We start from the raw sequence: 23,271 nt of genomic DNA, 5'->3' as shown, positions 1-23,271 counted from the left end.
TTATTATACTTTTAAATCAATAAAAGTATATGTGCGAAATTTAAAGATTTGAAAATACTGAAACCACAATTAAATAAAACCAACTTTCAAGAGTGGTTTCGAATTGACATTACCTCTGGGACCCACAACACTACTTAATACAGATTATAAAATGTTATTGGGTAACGTTTTATAGCAGTATTATTTGCAGAGAAAACACCTTGGGATGTTTTCTTGGCAGAGAGAAAGAAAAAAAAGTATAGGTGTTTGGGTTATATGAGTGCAATTGTACACATTTTGGAATGGAATTGCATTGTATTATTATCTAATTAGGTATTCAAATTATTATGGTCAGCTATAAGAACTTCATCTAGGAGAAGAAAAGTTTGGAAATATAGGTTTAAAAAAAAATCTGTCTCTTTCTCATGCTCCAGAAAGGTACAGCTCGGAGTTGTCCTAGATCTTAATTTAGTGAAACATGGAGGAGAGCCCAGCAGAATTAGCTGAAGGTGGACTCTTGGATTTTTTAGGGGCTACAGAAACACAAACCAAAGAGAGCATGATCCACGTCAAGGGTACTGCAGAAATGGAGGAATTTCTGAGGAATCTCGCAAAAGAATGGACTGTAAAAATCTGCCAAATCCAGGAAGTGTAAGCAAACTCTTAAGATTTTTCAGTTAGATGAGAACTCTCCTTCACTACCTTTCTCTCCTCCACCACACGCTTCTCCCAGAGTAATTGGAAGATGCAGATGCCAAAGTCAGCAGCCGAAGGTAATAGTTGGTGGGAAACAAAGAAGATATCAGACAGATATTTGTAGGCTTTTCTCTTACAGCAAGCTCTAACTAAATAAGTGGGAAATTAATGTAAAAATAAATATGGAGTTTGATTGTTATATGGAATTAGACAATTTAATTTTAAAATTGAAATCATAATTAGAGTTTTAAATTGGCTGCAGGACTTGTAATTGCTTAAGACTGACCCAAAAGTTACTGGACTTCATAAGTTTTTATTCCAGGTAAGTGGAAGAATAAGGAATTATATGAAAATGTATCCACTTTAATCAGGTTGAGACTTACATAAGTAATATTTCCTTTTGTCACAAAGAACTAGAAAGGAAAATATCATATGAAATTTTAGAGAAAAAATAGAATCTAAACTTAAACAGGTAAAACTATCAGGATTTTCTATCCTTTTATGTTGAGCAAATTACCTAGACCAATTTTTAGCAAAAATAAAATGAGAACTATCTATTAGGCAGTAAAGCATCTGGAGGTTCTTTAAGAAGGAACCTCATCTGTAAGTCCTCTGAGAACGTAAACATTTTACAATGGCCATCCACCAATTAATATAATAAGGTGTCAAAAGCAAAGTCAACAAAAAACAACACTGAGCAGAATATACAAGGAAGTTTGAGGGCTGGAAAGATATTAGGAAAAATGTAAAGTTAAGAAAACTAAATAAAGCTAAATGTCACTTGCACTGAAGACAGGTTATTTGAAAATGATGAGTTCTGATTTTTTAAAATGTTTTTCTTTAGGTAATTTTTTTTTTTTTTAAATATACAGAGTTGTTAAGTGCATCAATGGTGAGCAACATGAAAGGCAGAAATTGTATAGGAACACATTATGAAAAGTTTTGACTTAACACTATGTTTTAGTTTATAATTTCACAGACTGTTCAAAACTTTTGAGTTGTATGCCCCATTCTTAAGTTGCTTTGAAAGCGTGTTTTAAAGTCTTGCTTTAAAACAACTTATCCCTGATTTCCATGATTTAAAATTGCTATTTCATTTTGTTCATGATTTTGTAGGTCAAGAATTCTGGAAGGGAAATATTGTCCCAGTCATACTTCATAGGTTTATTACTACCCTGAGAGAAATTGGGGGATTCATACTTCATAGGTTTATTACTACCCTGAGAGAAATTGGGGGATTCATCTCTGATCGATATGGCAGCAGCTGGGGCTGTAGGGTCCAGCTCCAAGGTGGTTTCTCCTTTCACATATCTGGTGCCTTGGTGGTCCTTGGCCTCTCTTTCTTTCCACACAGCATTTTATCCTCCTCGGCCTTCTGCATGTGGCCTGAGCTTCTCACTTGCAGTGGTCTCAGGATAGGAGCTCAGGGCTCCAGAACACCAGTGCAGAAGCTGCTTGTCCAGGTTGAGCCTGAAACTAGAATCTCACCATTCTCAAAGCTCCCTCTTGCTGGAAGCAGCTACAATCCAGTTTAAATTCAAGGGGAGGGAAAATAGAAGCCACTTCTCCATGGAAGGAGGATCAAAGGTTTTAGTTTTCTTTAATTCTCTATACAGAGGTTCTTAACTTTTTGAGTTTCTGGAGCCTTCTGATGAAGGTTAAAGAAAAATATATTTTGTGTGTGGTTTTGGTGGAAATGCTTACCCTGGAGACTTGAATGGAATTATGGAAATAGTCAGTCGTTACCTGGAGGTCATATCCAGGTCTGTTCACTAAATCCCTATCTCTTTGACCCTTTCCTTTCTTCTTTAAGCACTCTTGATTTTCCTCTCCCCCATCTTTAACCTTCTCTTCTGTTCCCCTTGAGGCCTGTCTTTGAAAGGCTCTTGGTTATAGTTCAGCAGTTATAATTTCACAAGGTTCATTTCTCTCAGGGTAGTAATAAACCTATGAAGTATGACTGGGTCAATATTTCTCCAAATGAATTCTTTTGTCCATAATTTATACCTAGCAGCAGACATTCTGTGACTAGAAAGACAGAAAGGAAATAATCTCCTGGGACAATATTTTAATAGCCAGATGTCATTGCCACTAACCAGCTTTTAGGCTGTGTACAAGGATAACCTTCACAACTGATTTCCTACTCCTACCCAAACTGTCTACCTGGATTTTGCTTTTTATCAGCCACAGTAAATATAAAGGTTGTTTCTCAATTTCGTTCTGTAAACATATGATTGCTCCTCCCTGCAGGAATTGAAATTAGGCATCCCAGGCTTGGGAATTTTTTTGAGAAACAATAAAAGGCTTTTGGCTTTGTCTTTTTATGGGGATGCTTTGCATCCTGCTCACACGCCTTGTAATGTAATCTCAAGACACAGCTGCTGTTTCAGAGAGTTCATTCATGTCAGCAGCAATTAAAAGGTCTTTTGTTTTCCAAACATGCTTTCCCAGCTTGCCTTGAAGAGCTTTGCAAACAATGATTCGAGCAGCTTGAGGAAAGAAATCTTTATTGTGTGTGACAGAAAGGGTGCGACTCGTTCATTTTCAGTCTTGTTCCATGATTTAGAGCAGGTACACCTGTACATCTTCTTGACAATGAAGTTTTAAATATAGAAAATCCTCAGTCATCACTTTGCCACTTTGAGATATGACCTCTTGTAGCAATGAGTTAGAACATGCTTACTAGATGAGACAGAAATCAAACAATGCTCTTGGAATCACCGTGTTACCCTGGCTTTTTTTTTTTTTTTTCATTTTATATATCAAAATGGATGCATCCTTGGGACTTGAGCCTTAATAATCTGTTTTTGCCTCTCTTGTAGGTGAGGTGTGCACTACAGGACAATGTCTCAAGGGCTTCCTGTTTATGCTTTGTGTTTCAGGTGATGGGCACCTGGAGAATGAAGAACTGAAGGAAAGATGTGTATGATTTCAGAGCATCAAAAGGCAGGTTCTTTCTCTGACAGTCCTGTTATCCTCTTTCAAGAGTGAATGAATTTATTCCTCCTATAAGATTAGAGAAAGTATGCATAGCATTGTCTTATACGACTCTTCCACCTGTGGAGTGGGGTCTCATGTGCATTAAGATAAAAGCCTGCTATGGATATTTACCAATGTTAGTGTCATTAATACATCTGTATATCTTTCAGATTGCTACCCATACACTAGTTTTCATTCTAATTATTTGTGTGTGTGCGTGTTGTGGTGGTGGTGGTTAGAGAACTAATGAAATAACAATCCTTTCTGTTTTTCTTAGTTTCTAGACTTTTTTTACTTTGAGAAAGGGGATAGAAGTGGAAATGGGGTAGGTGAAAATGAACTAAGGAAACTGCTAATTTATAACATGTTAAAAGACATCTTGTACAGCCAGGGAATATGTTTTCCCCTTTTTAAATAATCAGAATGAGCAACTGGAATATTAGTTTACCTATTTAGCAATGAGTTTTATATTCTTGCAAATATCAAAAAGAAAAAAAGCAGAGAGTTTATAGTCTGGGAAACACATTAAGGTAAAATAGGACAACATATTTCAAATTCAATTTCCGTAACTCTACAGATTATATAAGGTCTGTTGACATTATAGTAAGGAGTATCATGCATATATTATAACGGATTTCTAAAAAGTGAAGTTTTGAATGTCCTGCAAACCAGTTGGTGCACATGCATCTCAGCTCTGTTACAGCCATATGATTAATGTGACTGAAACTTCCCTTAGCTGTAAAGCTACCCCAGCAATAGCCTCTCTCACAATGGGAAAGGCAGCCAGAGCAGCACAGGTGTGCCATCCTTGTCTGTCTGTATTACAAGACATTTTTCTTATTCTGCTTTTATGAAAGTAAAGATCAACCTAATCCTAACTTTGTAGAGTTAGACTGGATCTTAAGTCACTAGAGAAAACTTACTTTGTATAAAAGGAAGAAGGAGCAGCAGTAGAGAGATTAAGTGACAGCCCACATCACATACTCCATAAGAAAGCCAGGATCTGAAACCAGGTCTTTTGACTAAGTCGATGTTGAATATTAAGTTAGAAAGCTTGACATGAGTGTTCAAGAAGTATAGACTGAGTGTTTGTGTGTCCCCAATTTTCATATATTTGTTAAAAGCTAATACCCAATGTGATGGTCTTTGAGAAATGATTAGGTCATGAGGGTGAAGCCCTCCCAAATGGGATTAGTGTCCTTATAAAAGAGACTCTGAAGAATGCCTTTATCCCTTCTGCTATGTGAGGATAGGAAGGGAAGATGGCTGACCGTGAATGAGGAAACAGATTCTCACTAGACACTGAATCTGCTGGCACCTTAAACTGGGACTTTCAGCCTTCAGACTGTGAGAAATGAGTTTCTGTTGTTTAAGCTACCCAGTCCATGGTAGTGTGTTGTAGCAGCCTGAGCTGAAGAAGACACTAGTTTGTTTTGTTTTTGTTTTTATTTTTGCAGTTTTATTGAGACATATTTCGTGTACTATAAAATCCACTGATTTAAAGCGTATAGTTCTGTGGTTTTTGACATATTCAGAGTGCAGTCATGACCATGCTTTAAAAGATTTTAATATTCCAGAAAGGAAACCTGTCCCCACTAACAGTTGCTCTCTGTTCCCCAACCACCAGCCCTAGGTAACCATAAACCTACTTTCTGTGCTTATGACTTGCCTATTCTGGACATGTGAAATCCAGACAATATATGGTCTTTTGCAACTAACTTCTTTTACTTGGCATGATGGTTCAAAGATCATCAACGTGTGGCATGTATCAGTACTTAATAATTTTTTTATCACCACATAATATTCCATGGTATGGACATATCACATTTGTTTATCCACTCATCAGCTGATGGTCATTTATGTTGTTCTCATTTTTTGGCTATTATGAATAATGCTGCTGTGAACATTGTGGGTAAGTTTTTGTGTTTACAAATATTTTAATTTCTCATGGGTATATACCTAGGAGTGGAATTGTTAGATCATGCGGCAAATTTATGTTTAACATTTCGAAGAATTACCAAAGTTAAAAACACTTAAAAACACATTTATAAGCTGATAGGCACAAATAAAAGTATGTAGTAGGGAAGAATTGACAAATTTCCTTAGATATCACATCAAATTTGAAAAAGATTTTCTTGGATATGTTGCAAAATGCATAGAACACAGAAATTACAGAAGAACTGAATTTACATTTTGCATAATTTCAAATTAAAGATTGCTTTTTTTTTCATTTCCTACAAAAACTTGAAGTCTACCATATTCCTAATTCTGCCTCTTGGAGCTGTTTTTGTATTTTTGCCCAGAAAAGTAGACGTGAGGATATCCAGGACAGGTCAATTTGTATTAAATGAAATATATGTAGTATGTTTCCTCTGCTAATCTTTTGTGCCACCAATGCCAAAATAAACTTTTCTTAAAACAGTTTTTATTAGTTGCATTTTAAGAAAAAGGGAATATAACATGAAGAGCTACCACTGAACAGCATCAGTTAGTAAGTTCAAAGCTATGCTGGGAATACGGCCCCACAGCATCGTTTCTTTTTCCCTTCTACTCACTTATCAAAATAATTACAGTTTGATTAGCATTTGGATTTAAAAATATTCTTAAAGTAAACATTTACCTTAAAACATTATCTCAAACACGAAATGATGCCTGTACACTTTTTCTTTATGGAAGATTGCAGACAAGAGGTAAGATACATAATAGGAAATTTTAACAAGAAAAATAAAAAAAAAATAATTAGTATCTAGTAGAGAACATTAAATTTTGCTACTGCTTACTTTTATGAATAGCAGCAGCTCTGACACTTCATACCCAGGCATCAATATGTTAAAACAACAAAGTGCTTATTTTTTGTTATTTTTTCCTCACTCAAGAAAAAAAGAGAATCCAGCAGGTGCCATTTCTGGAGAAAAATGACTTGCATTATGAACATCTTCAATTATTTGCTTCGTTTTATATAACTTCTTTCCTCTCTCAAAGTTCTCATTATTCAAAAATCATTTACCACTAAATTATAGAAAAATAATTTCTCCTAAAGCAGAAGTGAAGTGAAAGCTGGACTCGAGTCAATAAACAATTATGAGGCTCTCAAATCATCAAAAAGATGCCATCTATGACATAGGACCTATTCTGGTCTCAGGGTGCATGGCACCAGTTTATGGAGAGTCTGGAAGGAGTTATATTTTCTCTTCTCTGGTCCCTGTCATCTCAACTTTAGAGAGAGTTTTTCTTCATAGTAACAACAACGTATTAGTTTTTGAGAATATACAGTTTCAGATTATACTAAAGATAAAGATGAGCATGTTTTCACAGGAAATGATCTGAAGCTCTAATATTATTTTGGCAAACACAGCCCAACATCACTGGCTTTCAGGCTGCATTAACCAGGCCCATTGTTTTCTCTGTTGTTCTGATGGAAGCTTTCAGCCAAGCAGGTGTCAGTTCAGATTTGCATCCTTTTAAGCACTATGACATTGGCAGATCATTGGATTTCTTGAATCCTCAATTTCTTCATTTATGCATTTCAAATATATGCACTATGCTTTTTTGAAGATTAAAAAAATTTATGTAGAATTTAGCACATATTATATGTGGTGGACACTGTTGGGTTTCCTTACTCTCTTTTTTGCCTACAGGATCCTGAGGCAACTGAGTGGCGGTGTGCCCAGGGCCAGGGGATTAGTCATGACTGTTTTGGTGGCATCATGGCAATCTCATTATCCATTGTAATGATTGGTTTGGAGGCATGAAATCCAGTTCTGGCCAATGAGATGAAAGGAAAAGACTTTTTTTTGAGCTTTTAGGAGAGATTGAAAACCCTGAAAGGAACCGTTCTCTCTGGTGTTAGAATTTATGTGTGGCAGCAGCTACCTGGCTGTGGCAAAACTAGGTTTGAAAAGCCAAGATTGAGAATGCAACCTTTGTGGTAGAGTCTGGGTCTTCAGGTCATCATGGAGAAACCATGGTACCACCTTATCCAGCATTTTGTTAATAAATAATAAATAAGTTCAAACTACGTTAAATCAGATTTTCTGTTATGTGTAGCCAAAAGTATCCAACTCAAGAAGTAGACTGTTACTAATATGTATTAATCAGTATATTTTGAAGGGGATAAGTTAATATTTAATAAATCATTTTCATTGAATTAATAGAAAATAACACCCAACTTAATTCCAACTATAATTCTGTAATACTTTTCTTTTAGAAATTGAGAAATTTAAAAAAAAATTAAAAAATTTTTTTCAGATAAAGTCTAATAATAAACTTTAGCCTGATGGTAATCAGTTATATTTTATTTTAAAACAAAGCAGAAAGCTATATTATCACGCATTGGTAGGGAATTTGGTTATTATTTTAGAGTCTAAAATTGAAATTATCTTCTACCTCTAATTAAAGGGCACGTTAAAACCATCTCAAGAGATAGAACTGGATTTTAGAATCTTTAAAAAGAAACCTATAAAATAGCAAATTTCTAGATAATTTGTGTTAGGGTCATGTAGCACATTAAGTGGCAGGGTTAATAATTGTGCATATAGGAGGATAGATTCTTTATGGATCACCCATGGAAAATAAATGATCTTTTATTTTAAAAATTTACATGAAAAAGGTAGTTCTTATTCTCTCTTTTAATTACACAGGTAATTCACCATGCAGAAGAAGCCTAATTTCTGTTATATTTTCATTCTTCTACTGGAGCTATTTCTCTTTACTTTGTTCTGTTTATATCTGACAGATCACAAAGCTGAGAGAAATATAAAATTTCTGAACATACCGATCTTAGAAGTCTGAAATCTTTTTGGATTTTATTGGACCCTGTGGTATCAAGGAGGAATGTGAATCTTCGTCTTTGCTTTGAAAGCTGCAGACAGATGCTTTCTGTCATTTTCTTTTAAAAAATTAGTAAGAACTGGCATGCTGGAAGATTCTAGAAATATTTTATACCCAGCATGTTTAGGAAAAACTAAAATTGCCAGAACAAAGGATGAGAGAAAGTGATGAGTCAGGTCTTCCTGGAAAAAAATTAGTAAGAAATGGCACTCAGCTCAGGCAATTTTATATACAGGAGCAGGGTTTAGTACTAATGGCTTCTATCTTTCTCCTGTGCATGGTGGTGGGGTTGAAGCTGGTAGGACAGAATGGCTGAAATCTTCATGCACAGGAACCTTCACCCATCCTCATGAGGTAGGGAGTGGGCACAGCACTGTGTGATTCTGAGTACGATCCTCTTGGAGCTGTTGGATTTAATCATGGCTGAAAATGGCCATATTTCTCAAAAAGGAAGTAAATCCTAGTACTTGTCAGATTGAAGCTGCCAAGCAGTCACAGTTTTGTTTCTTTTTCTTTTTTCTTTTTTTTTTTAATCTTTGACCACATATTACTTTCATTGCTTAGTAAAATATCCTGCAAACTTTGGTAATAGCAAAGCACTTTCATTAAACGCTCTTATTTGAAAAGCAAGACATTTACTTATATCAGCCCTGTGATACATTTTTCACTTTAAGTTTGCAAAACAGGCCCAGAGATTAGAATGTCTTGGGTGGACTTACATAGCCAAAATTAGCTCCAGTCTCATCTTTCCAACTTTCTCCTCTCCCTTTTTCTCTCTCCACTCCAGAATTAATGAAGAGTCAAGACTTATGGTCATGTTTTCAGAGCCATCTTAATCACTGTCCAAGGAACTTGTAAATTTATATAGACCATTCATAACTAGAGGCAGTTTTCCTCAAAATGAGAAAATTGCAAATAATGAACATCTGCTCAAAAGTTACTTAAAATCAAAATAAGATGTTAGTTATACTTAATGAAAACACTCATGAAGTGTTATCATTTGTACTTTGAGGACTATTGAAAACTGTTGAACCTTAACTCGGCAGGCTAAAAATGGAGAAACCTTGCCTTTCTTTTATATTTCAGGGTGAGAATGGAGAAGAAAACAAGCTTAATGTGGCCAGAAAATCCTTAGATAGTCTAATGTTCACGTGTACATTTTCAGTTCTGTCTCTCCCTAGAGTTTAAAGGCTGGGGGAAAAGTCTCCGGTTTAGAAATCTGAATTGATTTCCATTTTTTTGCAGTTGCTCAATCTGAAAACCTTACAATCTTCCTCGACTTTTCACTTTCTCTGATATCCTACTTCCAATTTGTTGCCAAATCCTGCCCTTTGCATTCAAAATATATCCATACTCATCATTTCTTACCACCTCCTCTGCAAATATCCATCCTGCCACAATCTATGTTACCTGGAAGACTCTACTGGCCTTCAAACTGGTCTACCTGTTTCCTCTTTGCTCCCTTTAAACTATTTTAAACACCTTGGACAGAATTCTGGTAATATGTAAGTCAGTTTATGTTACTCCTCCATTTAAACTCTCCAATGGCTTCTCATCTCACTCAGTGGTCTACCAGGCCCTATCATCAGTCCCTGTTAACTCTGCAGTCTCGCCTCATCTCTTACTAGTTTCCCCCTCCCACTGTACTCCAGCCATTCTGGTCCCCTTGCTCTACCCCATCATCAAAGCCTAGAATAATGTCTGGCACAGAGTAGATGCTCAATAAATTTTGGATAAATAAGCGGTAACCCAGATATATTCTGGGGTCATACAGTCTTCTGAAATCCAAAGGAAAATTGGTTTACATCCTCCATTTTTCGATTAGCTAATAATAACTCTTGTAATTCTGGGACACTTAGCATTTCTTCTTAGAGTCCTCTGGCTCTGAGGTCTCCATTTCCAGTCCGCATTCTGCTTTCCCTTGCGCTGTCTCTTTCTCTGCATCCTATTGCTACATCGGCACCATTCAGATTCTTCATTCCCCAAAGTTCTCTTTTTGCTGTCTTTGTTTAAGATTTGGAATAGTGGAGGAGATGATAACACCTAAAATTACATTACAGGGCAACATCTAAACGTACATTTCAGGTATCTGCTATCTTAAAAAAAAATCATTAATTTCTGCACTTTGAACTTATGATGGTTTTAGCTACTCAAGCTCCAGCCTCCTTGCATTTCCTTGGTCCTGCTTTTACTCTCTGCCAAGGTACTGCTTTCTATTTTAGTACATCTGGCTATCAGGACATTCTTTCATTACCGAGCCAAAATCCATCTCATATAACTTTTACCCATTTGTAGATAAAATTAGTTTTCTAATCTGTGAGGTCCATTTTGAACAAATAGCATATCTTTTCCATTGTCTTCTAGGGTTCCATGAAAGTATAGAAAGTCTAGATATATTTGGCTAATGAAGTTTTCTTAAAAAATAAGAGGCATTCTTCTGTATGAAAAATATTTATTTTGGAAAACATATACTTTATATTGATTAGACTTCAAAGGTAAGATCATTGGCAATATTACAGGCTACAGTTTTTGTTTTCCTTCATTCACTTTTTAAAAACACTTCCATAACTGATATTTTGATATAGTATAAACTTTGATTAGTTTTTAATAGTTCAGTACATCTGTTATGATATACAAAAATATTATATATGACATTTGAATTTATGCTTTATTGCTGAAACTTAGAAAAGTTAGAAATAAAGTATATAAAGTACCACATTTTATTGGAAAAAACTTTTTGTGAGGTTTAATATGCAGTTTATTCAGAGCCTACACAAGACCACAAGACTAGCCTTCCCTTATGAGCCCAGATATTCATTTATGTGCATCTTGTAGAGAAACTTAAGTAAAACAATATAGGCAGCTTGATTCCAGTTTTTGGCATTAAGCAACACCGATGATTAATAGCCTACAATGGTAATTGGCTCTTGCTTACAGATGTCTCAGACATTCAAGAAATGAGACTATAATGAATGAAAATATCTCAGTAGTTCAACTAGTCCTTACTCACTGAGGGATTAAGGTGACCTGACATGCTAGGATAAGCCTGGTTATATAAAATTGCACATGCTGTTTTTAGCTCTCTCTTGTGTGACAGTAACTTTTTTTCATTAAAAAACAAAAACAAAAACACAAAACCCTTAAAGTTAGGAAGTATTCCCAAGAGAGGACATGATGAAAAAAATGCTACCAAAAACATTTGAAAACAGCCTATTAGATGATCTAAGAGAAATAGTTTCTTATTTTCTAAGCAAGTGACATTTCCTAATGCTCACCAGCTAGTACATTCTGTTGGACTCTAACCTTATAGAGTCTGTGCTTATAAGAAAACCAATGAGAGTAGAGTTTTGGGTCCTCGAAAGAAGCACCAAGCCAAAAATCACTGTACTGTCCACAACCATTTTACAGGTAGATTAAATACTTGGTATAGGAAGCATGCCTTTTTCCTTATTAAATTTTTCCAGCTTTGTACTTGAATTTGCCCCCTTCAGATTTTAGGGCCCCTGCATATTCATCTTTGTCATTTAGTTTTGCACATTGCCAATATTTGACTACATCCTGTCTTCCCACCTGCTTTTGCTTCCAGGTCTAGTTTTCTACAAGCCCCTACTCTTCTGGCTTCTAACCAGAGATTTCAGAACTGTATAGTCTGGGGATGTGGTAGTAAGCAAGAAAGCATTCTCTGCACAAGGACCAGTGAGAGAAAGGTTTGGATCTTTACATGTCTAGATTGCTTTTGGAAGAATAAGATGTAGTTCAGCTTGGCATGAGGTGTGTGGATGCATATGGTGCGGTGGACTCTAAATGTTAAACTGCACCAGATTGTAGGGAATTTGAATGCACTCAAAAGAGCTTGACAGTATTTCTCAGCTGAGGTTTTCAAGCTGGTTAGTGAGACACAAGCATACCTTCATGTGCTTTAAAAAGATAGCTTTGTGTTAGTGCAAAGGACTAATGGGGTATGGAGGAGATTGGAAGAGACACTGAATGTTTTCATCAGTTCACCACCAAGATTATAAGTTAAATTAGAGAAAGGGCAGTAAAATGGATGAGAAGATGAATTTAAGAGCTATTTCTGTAGTAGAATAGGCAGGACTTGATACGCAACAGAGGTAAAAGAGATAATGTAAAGAGCGAAGCTAACCCAGAGTCTTCTAGCTCGTGGGACTACAAACGATGCATGATCTGTTGGGTGAGGTATGCAGCATGTGAAGACTTCAGCTTTGTTAGAGAAAATAGTTGAAGTTTGGATATATTGAGTTTGAAGGACTATTGAGTCATTTTGTTAATTTTGGGGTGCGGCCAAGGATGAAAGACAGAGGAGACGGTCCTCTCTTTACTAGGAAATGCTCTCTCCATCATGAGCAAACTGCCCTTCAGAAGGCAGGTCCAGGTTTTGTTCACTCATAAGTCCCCAGTCTCCAGCACAATGATTGGCACAAACATCCTGCTGAAAAAATGTTGAGTGAAAGGTTGCTTCATTTTGACCAGCTTCTCTTCTTATTTCTTCTTTCCAGTTCTCTACTAATTAACTTAAAAAAAAAATAAGCCTTAAATATTTGATCACTATTTTCTCTACCTAATTTAAAAGATAAATTTGCATACTAGAAGAAGAGATTGGATAATATTTCTAGCATGATGGCTAAGTATTCTGGATCTCTAAGTTTCACTTTCTAAAGCTAGCTTTTGTTTTCCTTCATATTATGATTAACTGCTCCTTCAAAGGCTCAGAGTTTATCATAGATCCTTGAACTAAAATCGATTTTATTGTTTTGTTGAATACCATAGCAACACATTAAAAAAATATATTTAGTTAAGTAATAGTAGGAAAAAGGTTGGTTTTCAACAAAACATGTAGCCCTTCTAAAATAAGAGAACATGGTTAAGATAATAATGTTATGTTACAATAGGATCAGTTCTTTGTTAGTAATTAAAGAAAAAAATTTTGGAATTATTTTTCTTTTGATAATTAAAATAATTTGGTAGAAAAGTTTGGCTTCATCATGGTTTTTAGTCTAATCATTCTGTATCCCAAGTCGACGGATCTGAAGATTTACAATGGGCGTAGTGAAGGTCTAAGACTTTTGTTGCTTCTTGGTTACTTTGTTATTTGTATAGTATCTTTGTGTGTTTTTAGAAATTTTCAACGTTGTTTCTTTTTTCTCTAAAAAGGAATTTTTATTTCTAAAATTATATTTTAAGAAATTTGACTGGTAAATAACTTTGGAAACAATATCCGATTTGATATGTTACTGAATAATTATAATAGTAATTGCCGGTAATAATCACCAAACGCAAACTTGTAAACTTCTTAAAGAAAGAAACTGAGTCTTTGTGCGTATGTTTGTGTGTGTGTGTTACAGAGTTCACGTCCAACAGACGATATTTATGTAATATATACACGCCACATATAGATGAGAAAATGAGTCATTATCAAACAGTAATTGTGTAGACCATATTTTCAGAGACAAAACTACATTAAACTAGTTTCAGGAAACATCTTTATTCCTTTATATAGCTCTTGAACCAATAATTTTCAAAGCTGTTCAGAAGGATGTCATTGGTAAAGCTTGTTTCCTATCATTTCAGTCTGAGAATAACCTATGGCATATCCCAGCTGGCAAGCGAAAGGTAGAGAATGCCTAATCACTGTTCATTGTTGCCTCTGGTGTGTGAATCAAACATTCAGAAGATTCACAATGACTTTTCCAGAAAAGATGCATTTTCTTTTCTGTTCTAAGGCAAATGTCACACAATGTAGTAGAGAAATCAACATTGATGTTCTCATTGAGTACCAGCCACACTCAGTATGGTTTTTTTTTTTTTTTCTTCAACACTAGTTAGGGTTGTCACATTCCCGTGGGTCTCTGACCACCTTAGAATACATCCCCTACATGAGCAAGGAAGGTGCCCTGCTCTTGGGAGTCATATTCAGCGTGGCCAATTAACTCTTTGCATTCTAAACATTTCAGAGCATGTGGCTGGCAGATGCCAGCAGAGCACTCTCCCTTCTTGGTCTTTCTCATTTCTCTGCTCTTCATCCTTTGGCTACCTTGGAGAAAAGCGTAAAACCTCTCAGACTGTGTCTAATTATGTATTCTCAGGTGGGCAAAAATTGCTCCTTCTCTCTAGCTAATGATCTATTTATAAGGAAAGAGGATTGGCAGTCTTGGTTATTTTTATCCTCATTGGTGCCAGTACAGATACTGTTTTTATCCAGATGGGTGTCTGGAGAGGCCTCTCCCTAAGCCACACCATGGAAACAGACTTGAAGTGTTTACTGAAGACCAGTCTGGGGACTTTTTCTTTCTTTTACAGGCCTTAGAGTACGACACTAAGATTACATATTGCATCTTTTAAAAGACAAATACCCTGTTTTGAGCAAAGCAAACTTCATTTCCCCAACCCATTTCCTCCCTTCCTTTACCGCTATGCCCCTGGACCCACTGCCCTTTGTGTGCCCTGCCCACATCCTCTGCCTGGGGCCTCAGAATGCCAACCTGACCACTGGCATGGACTTTGAATTTGTTTCCGATAGAAATAGATTTGATTCAAATGCTGAATTTTGCATCAGTCACCTGACTGTAGCTCAGCGGGTATGGAGGAGATTGGAAGAGACACTGAATGTTTTCATCAGTTCACCACCAAGATTATAAGTTAAATTAGAGAAAGGGCAGTAAAATGGATGAGAAGATGAATTTAAGAGCTATTTCTGTAGTAGAATAGGCAGGACTTGATACGCAACAGAGGTAAAAGAGATAATGTAAAGAGCGAAGCTAACCCAGAGTCTTCTAGCTCGTGGGACTACAAACGATGCATGATCTGTTGGGTGAGGTATGCAGCATGTGAAGAGTTCAGCTTTGTTAGAGAAAATAGTTGAAGTTTGGATATATTGAGTTTGAAGGACTATTGAGTCATTTTGTTAATTTTGGGGTGCGGCCAAGGATGAAAGACAGAGGAGACGGTCCTCTCTTTACTAGGAAATGCTCTCTCCATCATGAGCAAACTGCCCTTCAGAAGGCAGGTCCAGGTTTTGTTCACTCATAAGTCCCCAGTCTCCAGCACAATGATTGGCACAAACATCCTGCTGAAAAAATGTTGAGTGAAAGGTTGCGTCATTTTGACCAGCTTCTCTTCTTATTTCTTCTTTCCAGTTCTCTACTAATTAACTTAAAAAAAAATAAGCCTTAAATATTTGATCACTATTTTCTCTACCTAATTTAAAAGATAAATTTGCATACTAGAAGAAGAGATTGGATAATATTTCTAGCATGATGGCTAAGTATTCTGGATCTCTAAGTTTCACTTTCTAAAGCTAGCTTTTGTTTTCCTTCATATTATGATTAACTGCTCCTTCAAAGGCTCAGAGTTTATCATAGATCCTTGAACTAAAATCGATTTTATTGTTTTGTTGAATACCATAGCAACACATTAAAAAAATATATTTAGTTAAGTAATAGTAGGAAAAAGGTTGGTTTTCAACAAAACATGTAGCCCTTCTAAAATAAGAGAACATGGTTAAGATAATAATGTTATGTTACAATAGGATCAGTTCTTTGTTAGTAATTAAAGAAAAAAATTTTGGAATTATTTTTCTTTTGATAATTAAAATAATTTGGTAGAAAAGTTTGGCTTCATCATGGTTTTTAGTCTAATCATTCTGTATCCCAAGTCGACGGATCTGAAGATTTACAATGGGCGTAGTGAAGGTCTAAGACTTTTGTTGCTTCTTGGTTACTTTGTTATTTGTATAGTATCTTTGTGTGTTTTTAGAAATTTTCAACGTTGTTTCTTTTTTCTCTAAAAAGGAATTTTTATTTCTAAAATTATATTTTAAGAAATTTGACTGGTAAATAACTTTGGAAACAATATCCGATTTGATATGTTACTGAATAATTATAATAGTAATTGCCGGTAATAATCACCAAACGCAAACTTGTAAACTTCTTAAAGAAAGAAACTGAGTCTTTGTGCGTATGTTTGTGTGTGTGTGTTACAGAGTTCACGTCCAACAGACGATATTTATGTAATATATACACGCCACATATAGATGAGAAAATGAGTCATTATCAAACAGTAATTGTGTAGACCATATTTTCAGAGACAAAACTACATTAAACTAGTTTCAGGAAACATCTTTATTCCTTTATATAGCTCTTGAACCAATAATTTTCAAAGCTGTTCAGAAGGATGTCATTGGTAAAGCTTGTTTCCTATCATTTCAGTCTGAGAATAACCTATGGCATATCCCAGCTGGCAAGCGAAAGGTAGAGAATGCCTAATCACTGTTCATTGTTGCCTCTGGTGTGTGAATCAAACATTCAGAAGATTCACAATGACTTTTCCAGAAAAGATGCATTTTCTTTTCTGTTCTAAGGCAAATGTCACACAATGTAGTAGAGAAATCAACATTGATGTTCTCATTGAGTACCAGCCACACTCAGTATGGTTTTTTTTTTTTTTTCTTCAACACTAGTTAGGGTTGTCACATTCCCGTGGGTCTCTGACCACCTTAGAATACATCCCCTACATGAGCAAGGAAGGTGCCCTGCTCTTGGGAGTCATATTCAGCGTGGCCAATTAACTCTTTGCATTCTAAACATTTCAGAGCATGTGGCTGGCAGATGCCAGCAGAGCACTCTCCCTTCTTGGTCTTTCTCATTTCTCTGCTCTTCATCCTTTGGCTACCTTGGAGAAAAGCGTAAAACCTCTCAGACTGTGTCTAATTATGTATTCTCAGGTGGGCAAAAATTGCTCCTTCTCTCTAGCTAATGATCTATTTATAAGGAAAGAGGATTGGCAGTCTTGGTTATTTTTATCCTCATTGGTGCCAGTACAGATACTGTTTTTATCCAGATGGGTGTCTGGAGAGGCCTCTCCCTAAGCCACACCATGGAAACAGACTTGAAGTGTTTACTGAAGACCAGTCTGGGGACTTTTTCTTTCTTTTACAGGCCTTAGAGTACGACACTAAGATTACATATTGCATCTTTTAAAAGACAAATACCCTGTTTTGAGCAAAGCAAACTTCATTTCCCCAACCCATTTCCTCCCTTCCTTTACCACTATGCCCCTGGACCCACTGCCCTTTTGTGTGCCCTGCCCACATCCTCTGCCTGGGGCCTCAGAATGCCAACCTGACCACTGGCATGGACTTTGAATTTGTTTCTGATAGAAATAGATTTGATTCAAATGCTGAATTTTGCATCAGTCACCTGACTGTAGCTCAGCCACTCTCCATGGGTCCCTAAGGGAGAAAAAGTGATGTGAGGACACTTTGGCAAAGGATGTCTCTTTACCATGTGGCAGAGCTTTGGCTGCATGCCCTCCTCTTCCTGGTGAGAGCTGGCAGGGCTCCTCCTGCCCTCTCATCTAAGCCTCCACTTCTAAGAGGCCTAGGGCCTCTCATCGTGACATTGAACATTACTCTGAGGATGCAAAAGGACATAGAAAAACCATGAAAAGTTTTTCTATGTCCTTTTGCATCCTCAGAGTAATGTTCAATGTTAGGTGTTTCCAGCCAGGGGTGCCTCCCCTGCCAGGAGCAGCTCTCCCTGTATCTGCCATACAGAGGCCGATTCCCAGAGGGAAGAGCCATCCAGAAGGCCATAGAGGGGCCAGAGGCCACACAATTATCTACCTCAGAGCTTCCTATTAATTTTATCTAAGATAATTGACCCTCTTTTGCAGTGTCCTAATTGTGTCCTTGGAGCCCCTTTTTAACCTTGACTACTCTTAGAACTTCTCTTTTTTCTTAGCAATGGATAAGGTGACGGGGTAGAGAAAGAAAAACATTAATCTGCTCCTAGAAGTCAATCATTCCAGTCAATACTGTGCATTTCAATGTTTTCCTGTTTTGTTGCTTATACCTGCCTTTGACATGGGCCTGGCTTCCTCCTGTGCTGGAGTTTCATAACCTCAGCTGATGGGACCTCAGGCATTTCTCTGGGCTCGTGGTTCCTTGGTGGATTCTATATCTCAGCTTCTGAGGTGCTCCTGGGAACACCTGCCTACTACTCCTACATCCTGGCCTCAGATGTGATCCAGCCTTGAGGCTGGGGTGGAGATTCAGAGCACTGGTTCTCCACGAGCAGGAGAGGGGATAGGTGGGCTGCCACTTTATTTCTTTTCGCATAGCCTAGTTTCTCTGCATGAATTAACAACACATCTAACTTATTCTTACCTCTATGCCTTCACTCAAGCTGTTCTTTCTTGAAACACTTTTTTAATGAATTCCAAATTCAACTCATCCTTCAAGGCTTTTGTCATCTTAACTCTGAATGACTTATGGTCTGCAAATTTGGAGATTAGCTTCATACTGTCCTATACATGAGTTCACTGAGATGCACTGTGTCCTTCTATTAATTCTCCCTCCTTATTCCCCCCACCCCCGACACTAGTCAAAGTTTTTTTTCAGTTATTTGCAGGGTTCAAATTAATACACCCGGCCAACTCTTTTGATCTCTTCAATCTGGAGCCTAAATGTCCTTGGAATCCAGTTACTTCTTAGGAATCTGATTAAATGCAGTCAAATCTTACTCCCCCAGCTAGGAACAGCCCAGAACTCTCCCTATATTTCTGAATGTCTGGGATCACTTTCCCATCACCTAGATAAGTACTGTTTTGTTTCTTTTACCTCTTACTCTGGTCTAGAGCAAGAATTGGCAAACTATGACCATGACCCACAGGCTGCATCTGGCCTACTGCCTGCGTATGTATGGCCTGTGAACTAAGAATAAATGTTTCATTTTTATATGGTGGAAAAAAGTTAAGAGAACAATATTTTTTGAAACATGAAAATTATATGGAAATAAAATGTCAGTGTCCAAAAATAAAGCTTTCTTTGAAAAGACACACGCCACACCCTTTCATTTACATATGACATGACACTATGGCAGAGTAGAGCTGTTGTGACACAGACCAAATGACCCTTAAAACCTAAAATGTTTGCTGTTCGGCCCCTTTAGAAGAAACTTTGCTGGTCTCTGGTCTAGAGGCAAGGACCAGTATCCCAGTATCCCACAGAAGGTTCGTTCCCACCCAGGCTCTAATACTTAGTAATTACATGTGATTTGTAGAGTGGCCACCTGGCATTCATGCTCTTTTATTTTGTCTTGGTGTCACACCCCATTCTTGTTTTCTTCTTTCTGCTTGACCCCTCTCCTTGTCTGGAGTATCTGGCAAATTTCTTTTTCTGTCTAACAATGCTCAGTTTTACTTAAAACAATGTCTTTTGGGGTTTTACCTGTATTCTCAGGGTACCTTTACCTCCAATGAGAAAACATGGTTCTAGCTGTTAAGAGAATTACATTTCCCATCTTACTATACATTTTTTATGACCTTTAAACAAAAAAGTATTCTCACTGATGATATAACAGCTGCTTTACTCTAATTTTTGTTTTAAGATTTATTAAATATTTGAGAAATGATATATCTGGTAACAAGTCAAAAAATAAAATTTGTATATTATGGTTTTCAAGAACCATGGAGTGTGGTATGGGGTGGGAGGTGGGGGGTGGGAGATGGCAGGGACCTAAAGAGCTTACAGAGGCCCCAAGAGGCAATGATTCACTTCAAGCCCCACAGCTGGTGAGCAGTGGTAGTTGTTCATCTGAGATCAGTGCTCAGGTTTCCTGACCCCTGTTATCCCACACCAGCTCCCTACATTTCTTTTAATTTTCCTCCTCGTAAAGAATAATAAAAGCAAATAAACAAATAACTCTGTTTCACATATGTAACCTAGTAGAGCCAAGTTATCCAAAATAATAATCATGATATAATGCTAACTGTAGAGAGTTATTCAGGAGAGAATTACAAATGAATAACTTAAAACGGCAATAGTACTCCTCTGCATAAAGACAGGGGTCAGTGTGGCCCCTTCTGAGCTTCCTTTGTTAAATAGCACGGCACCAAAGACAATTAGCTGTACTGGATTACAAAAGCAATAATTATTTTATCTCCTAGAATATTCCGCTCTTCCTGTTTTCCCACCTCATCACTAATTTAAGATAACTTGATGGCATTTAAGTAGGAAAAAAGAATTTGTATGTAAATGAGGGAATGGACAAAAGTTGGCTATTAAAGTCTGTTGAATTCTAGGCTTCAAGTTTGAGTACGAAATCATGACTCTACAAAAGTGCTTAAGAATATCTGGAGAATTTTTTTTTTAGTAAATTATTTTAATTCTAGAATAGTAATGTGATTTTTATTCTAGAGTAAAATGAATTCTGTAATAAAAAAGCAACAAGTTGAAAAGTGTCTGAAAACTGCTTGCCTGAGTCATAGCATTATAGCCACAGAGAGCAAAGACGTTACTGCCAATTTATTTTTTTAAATCTGACTTGTTGATATAATGTATACATATGTGGTGTGTGTGTAGACATACACATGTAATTATAAAAATACAAATATTATAAAAGAACAAAATTAAGATCTACTTTATATAAATAAGATATTTTAGAGCTTTAAAATCATGTAAAGAAATTACTGGTTAGAATAATTCATGTTAATGCTTAGTATTTGAAGGTAGTCACCACCACGAATCTCTACGAGGATGTGAGGTGACTTACAGTTTTAAACACATTATAGAAATAGATAATTATTTGAGAACACAACAGAGATTATCGGTTCAACATTGAAGAAATAGGAAGAGCTATTTCATGCCATCAGAAATAGGAAGAGCTATTTCAAGCAAACTCTCAGAAGGTCACTGGCATTCTCATCTTTTTTCTTAGGTAGAAAGAAGAGAGTAGATGTAGGAGAAGAGGCTGAGATATAGCTTAAATTGATCAGACAGTTAAAAACACTCACTACCGTACTTATACATTTTGTTTTAGGTTTTTAGTCATCTAATAATAGCAAAGAAACTTATCAATATTTATTAACAAAGAAGAGTGAGAAGGAGAGTGTGAACGTGCGTGAGAGAGAATGACTATTTCACAAATTTTCCAACATTGCGTGGCAAGTTGAGAGAAATTTCATAAAACTAAAAAGGAATAAAATTTAACTCTTCTAACTACTTTTTGTAATGCTTCTATTGTCAATCAGCTTTGACCCTGACTTAAGGACACATTGTCTAGGTGTCCTCTTGGGGAAAAAACTGACTTCTGAATTTGTTCACTGAAGCTTTTATGTTGATACCTCAGAGGGATATGGAATAGATGAATTTTGAAATACCTGTGGCAACCATAGTATGATATGAAAATATCTATGCTATTTGTGACAAAGTGACAGATGCCATTAATACTTCTTTCCTACATTTATAGTTGAATGCAATACTAAATTTCACCTAGAGGCATTTAAAATAGTAAAGATGTGGTTTTTTTCCAGTCCAAGTTCATGGATTCTCTAAGTTCTGTCCATAGGTTCCAGGTTAAGAACCACGAGAAGAACAATGCATAGTTATGTAGAATGGAGCTATTTGTTTTCTTCCTTTTGCTCTAATTTTGAGGGGAAGGATTGTGTTGTTTATGAAATAAATGACATTAAAATACATACAAAACACATGGAGCACATGATGTGTCTGTCTTACAGTGTCCTGCCAGCCTTCAAGGGTGGAGCTTTGAGTGCATGTGGTTAAGGAGACAGAGTTCTCTTCCTCTCTCTTTGCCTTCTTTTCTTCCTTAATCAAAGTTTCTTCTCCTAAGGAGCAAGTAATTTTTTATTTATACTTTGATAATGAGAAAATTACATTCTATGCCATAAGAAAGAAATTGGAGACAGAGAATGTAGGTTTGGCAGATATTTAAATCAGATCATTTGTGTGATTCCATTTATTAACATATCATATGGAAATTCGGGCATAAATGATATTAGAGTGTCTATATGATTATTTTCTCAAAGGCAGTTATGGAATCTATTTTAGCATGAACATCCTAATACAGCAAACCGATTCAATATTTGTTACTTAAAGAAACCTTGTCCTATCAGGGAGTGAATCGTATGGTCCAACAGATTTTCTACAATCTTAATTCATCAGTCTACTTTAGAGACTACAGTGAATGAGCTCTAAACACTTAGTATCCAAGTGATGTAAAGAAGGACCACTGTTTAAAATTTAAAGACACAAAATGGGTTCATTTTCCATAATCCGTTGTAGATTTAACATTACTCACTTTTCATTAAAAAAAATAAACCCTTCTCTGTATAAAAATAGTGCTCTGATTTAACTTGCTGTCATGAAGACAAATTGAGCTACTCGACAGGGTAGTAAAACAGACCTCTGTTAAATGTAGTCAGGAAAAAGTCCATTTACATTGGCACTTTGCAGAGTTTGCATTAAAGCAAAAGAAATGATAACATGCTGAAGAGTAAACTAGGCAAAACACATCCAAGTTCAAGAGAAAGTCGAATCTGGAAGCAAGGTCTGAACTTTTTTAAGATGACAAGAAAATTGCACCTGGATTCTATTGTGACCACAGTAAGTTTGATTCTCTTACTTAGCCATGTGGGAAGAAGGTGAATCTCATGAGGTTTTTGGAAAGGACCAAAGGTTTATTATGACAAGTGCGCGTAGATAAAAATATATTCATGGCTAGATACTGCTGGTTATAATGGAAGTTGTTGGTCATAGCAGAGACTTTGAATTAATTTTCAGTGTAAAAAAAAATAATCAGAAATAGCTGACTGAAACTTTTAGAAAACTGAGGTGTTTGATTAAAGACTATAGGAGAAAAGTAATACTGATTATGGTGTGAATATTCCATTCCAAATACCTGCTTTTTGCTTATAATCTTAGATTTAATATGTTTTGATATTTCTTTCCTCCCTTACTTACCAGCCACACTC

Source organism: Pteropus vampyrus, unplaced genomic scaffold, assembly GCF_000151845.1.
Source record: "Pteropus vampyrus isolate Shadow unplaced genomic scaffold, Pvam_2.0 Scaffold53, whole genome shotgun sequence".
Taxonomy (NCBI): domain Eukaryota; kingdom Metazoa; phylum Chordata; class Mammalia; order Chiroptera; family Pteropodidae; genus Pteropus; species Pteropus vampyrus.
Note: the sequence above shows the minus strand (reverse complement) of the source record.